Here is a 4419-nt window from a genome sequence, read left to right on the forward strand (position 1 = left end):
AAACTGGCTAGTAGCTTCTACGATTTCAAGGTTGTGGTAGGGTGAATTTCTAAAATGGCCTCCAAAGATGTACTACCCTAATCGTCAGAAGCTATGAATCTGATGAGCTATCAAACCTGCACTTATTTTAAATTATATAATACAGTCCATGTTAAGATGGGGAGATTATCCAGGTGGATCTGATCTAATTGTATGAGCCTTTAAAAGAGAGCTTTCTCTAGGTGATGTCAGAACAGGAAGTTAAGAGAGAGAAAGTGTTAGAAGTATTCTACAAGCCTTTGCTGGTTTGAAGGTGGAAGGAACCATGCGAGAAAGAATGTGAATAGCCTCTCAGAGGGCCCAGTGGCCTGCAGCTGACAACCAGCAAGGAACCAAGAACCTTCAACCACAGACACAAGGAACAGGATTCTTCTAACAATGTGACTGAGCTTGGGAGAGGATTCTTCCCAACAGCTTCCAGGAGAGAACCCAACCCAACTGACACCTTGATTTTGGCTTTGTGAGACCCTGAACAGAGAATTCAATTGCAATATGCCAGACTTCTGACCTAAAAAACTATGATATGATAAAAAGGTATCATATAAGCCACTAAATCTGTGGTAATTTCTTATGCAGCAAGAGAAAATAAACACAGAGTTTGGTACCTAGAAGGAAGATGCTGCCATAGCAAATGCCTAAAACTGTTACTTTGGGAATTGGGCAGGGGTTGGAGGCTGGGAACATTTTGAGGAACAGGATAGAAAAATCTAAATTGCCTTAAAGAGACTGTTGTAGGGGCACCTGGGTGGCTCAGTCGGTTAAGCGTCTGCCTTCGGCTCAGGTCATGATCCCAGGGTCCTGGGATCGAGCCCCACATCAGCAGGGAGCCTGCTTCTCCCTCTCCCTCTGTCTACCACTTTGCCTGCTTGTGCTCTCTCTCTTTCTCTGTCAAATAAATAAATAAAATCTTTTAAAAAAAATAGACTGTTGTAGAAATGGTCATGCAAAAGAGGCAGCTGGTGAGGACTTAGAAAAAAGTGAGGAACATGTTATTGGAAACTGGAAGAAGAAAATCCTTCTCATGTACTGGCAGAAAGTTTGTGGAGTTGTCTCCTTCAGTTATGCAGAAAGCAGAATTTGTAGATGATGAAGTTGGATACTTAGCCAAGGAGATTTTCAAGAAAAGTATTAAAGGCACAGCCTGGTTTCTCCTTGTTGCTTATAGTAAAATGCGAGAGGAGAGGGAAAATGAGGGAAGAATTGTTAAAGAAAAAGGAACCAGGAATAGAGGATTTGGAAAACTCTTGCCTATCCAGACAGCAAAGATCCTAAAGTTAACAGATTGCTCACAAAGTGGGCATAGAGAAAAAGCTAACTGTGACTACACGACTCCTCTTGCTGGAACCTCAAAGATCAAAAGGCCAGAGTATTCAGTCACACAAAAATCCTCCTAAAATAGTAAAGGTGTCCACATAGATCTCAGCTGCTCATCAAAGGAAGTTTAAGAGCCTTGACCTTTAGACATCCCAGCCTAGCCAAAGATAGAGAAGGGATTGGAAAGATTTGTGGACATATCTTTCTACTAGTGAAGTGGGTCATCATGACATCCACACAAGGCCTACACAGTTTGTAAGAGATTTATGTTAGCAGAAACATTTCCAGCTTAGACAGAAAGAGAAAGAGAGAGTAAAAATGAAAGGCAACCCAATTTCTATAGACCAGGAAGCAGGCTGATGAAACTAAACAGCTAGGCACATCACATGCGGTCTGCCTTTCATAAAAAAGAAAGTTTGACTCAGCAGAACCACAGTGAGTACCAGGGAGGATTGTCCACATGCCTAGAAACCTAATGGATTTCAAAATTTTTTCTGACTAACGACTCCTTTTTATCCTCTATTTTCTCCCTTTTTAAACAAGAATGTTTTAGCTATCATCGTATGTCTGTCCAACTGTTGTATGTTGGGAGGAAATAAATTACCCCTTTAATTGCACAGACTCACAGATGTAGAGGAATTGTGCTCAGGGTTTTCAGCCACTTCATTCAGATGATTTAGATGATGAGATCTGGAATCTTTGAGCTGACAACATTTAGGTGTGATTTTGAACTTTCAGTTGATACTGAAAATAGAATGACAGAACCATAGGAGGAGGTGAATGTATTTTGCATTTGGGACAAACAGAATCTTTGGAAGCCAGAGGGTAGACTGCAGTAGGCAGAATTTCTAAAGTAATTCTCCAAAGATGACTTGCACTAGTCTCTGAACCCTGTAAATATGATGTCATTACACTCATGATTAAGTTTATATGGCATAAGGAGATTATCTGGGTGGGCCTGGTTTAATCACATGAGCTCTTAAAAAGGAAAGCTTTCTCCCACTGGTGACAGAAAAGGAAGTCAGAAAGTTTTGAAACTCAGAAAACTCAGTACACTGTTACTGGCTCTAAAGATGAAGTGCCACCTTATATAAATCCTGACCTGTGCTACTTATCCTGGACATAAATGTATTGTACACCGATGCTGGCCCACTCCTGTACAGCTGCTTCCTTTCTTTGCAACCAATTGTATGGCTTTATAAATGATAAAGTGAAAGGAAAAAAAGATGAAGAGGGAAACGCATAAGCAACAGAAAGTGACCACAAGGAGCTAAGAACAACTCCTTGCCAATAGCCAACAGGCAAATGGGGCCCTTAGTCCTATAACTAAGGACTGAATGGCCTTAATTCAGCCAACAACAAAATTTATTATCCTCCAGGTCTGTGGGTCTGAAGTCAAGGATGGCATTGTTGGGCTCTTTGTTCAGAGTCTCTCAAGGCTGAAATCAAGGTGAATTCCTGTCATCTGGAGCCTGAGGTCCTCTTTGAAGCTCATTTGTGTTGTTGTCGTTACTGTTTTAATAGATCAGTTATTTAATGAGGTTCTTTGTAAGAAATGTAGAACACCAGTTTGTGAGGGTAAACTCCATTTGTGGGAGAAAACGCAGAGCAGAGGTAGCCCTGAAGCTGAGGAACAGCTTTGAGTTTTGGCAGAATTTGCGAGTCCACAGCTTTCTGATCAACCTTGCTCTGCTCTATAATCTCACATTTCTCTTTCTCCCTGTCAAAGACCTTCCCAGTGTCTGGGTTTACACAGCTTCTTCTTGAAGTAAGCATCAGTGAGATGCTTGGGAATTTTCACATTGCTGATAGCAATTTTGGTGCAGGTGGCAATGACAGATTTCTGGTGTGTTCTACGTAGAGGAACTCGACTGAGGGCTGGAGGTCCAATCACAAGTAGCAAGCCTCTGCTCAAATGCTTCAGGAAAACCACCCTCTTGCCTCTGTGGAGCCCAGTGAGGATGATCACAATGGTGTCAAGAGTGACACTAGCTTGCAGTTTTCTCACATGCTGACTGAAAGGTTTTTGTTGTTGTTGTTTTTGCCGTGGCTCAACAGCTTTCAAGCCACATCTTCAGTAGGATAATACCTAGACATTTTGTGAAGTTTAACCACTCAGGTTCCACCATTCTTGTCACCACCAACTGGTTTTGTGACAGTAGCAAGAACCTTCTCCTTTTTCTTTTCAACTCTGGATTTAGCTGCTGAATACTTCCTATTGTACACGGCCTTTCTGGAATACATAGCTGATGGGAAATATATTCCAATTCCTCCAGCTAGGACAGGGTTTTGGCTGCAGTGGGGCTTCCCTTTCTTTGGTGTTTTAGCCTTAAAGTTACCCTTCTTCATCCTGCCATCAGCATCAGCCTTCTTGACTTCAGGTTTCTTCTCTTTAGTATCTGGCTTCTCAGCCTTTTCACACGCCATCTTGCAAAACGGAAAAGAACAATAAATTTCGTCATTGTAAGACACAAAGTTTGTGTCTTATTTTGTTACTTAGCAATAGGGAACTTCATAGGGTAAATATAGCCAAGATAATCATGGAGAACAAAGTTGCAGGAATTAACTAGCTTATATAAAGATTTACTTTTAAGCTCTATTATTAAATAAACATTCTGGGTTGGAAAGAGAATAGAGAAATAGAAAAATGGAACAGGCCAGAGGGCTCAAAAAATTCACAAACATAAAGCGATCTGATTTGTAACAAAGCTGGGGAAAAGATGAACTCTTAAATGAATGTTGCAAAGAAATATGGATATATAGATAAAAATGAATACTGACCTCCATACAAAAGAAAACTATTTATTCTTCATGGATAGTCTCTCTAAATGTGAAATGTAAAAATAAAATGAAACAAGGAATAAGACAACAGAAGAAAACAGCTTCACATATTGACATAAGCAAATAATTGTTAAATAGAAAACAATAAATACGAATGAAGAAGTAAAAGAAGACTGCATTAGGGTATAATAAATAAACCTGTTTGTCCAAAGTAGCGTTCAACAAACTTCAGCTCCCAAGCCAGTCTCTTATTTTATGTAAACAAAATTTTTTTAGAACTCATAC

At 40.1% G+C, this 4419-nt stretch overlaps 1 pseudogene; it reads right to left on the bottom strand.

Annotated features, from left to right (window-relative positions):
* Positions 1–2886: 2886 nt before the first annotated feature.
* LOC110577415 lies at positions 2887–3780 on the bottom strand (annotated as a pseudogene).
* Positions 3781–4419: the final 639 nt, after the last annotated feature.

This window comes from Neomonachus schauinslandi, chromosome 5, assembly GCF_002201575.2.
Source record: "Neomonachus schauinslandi chromosome 5, ASM220157v2, whole genome shotgun sequence".
NCBI classification, from domain to species: Eukaryota; Metazoa; Chordata; class Mammalia; order Carnivora; family Phocidae; genus Neomonachus; species Neomonachus schauinslandi.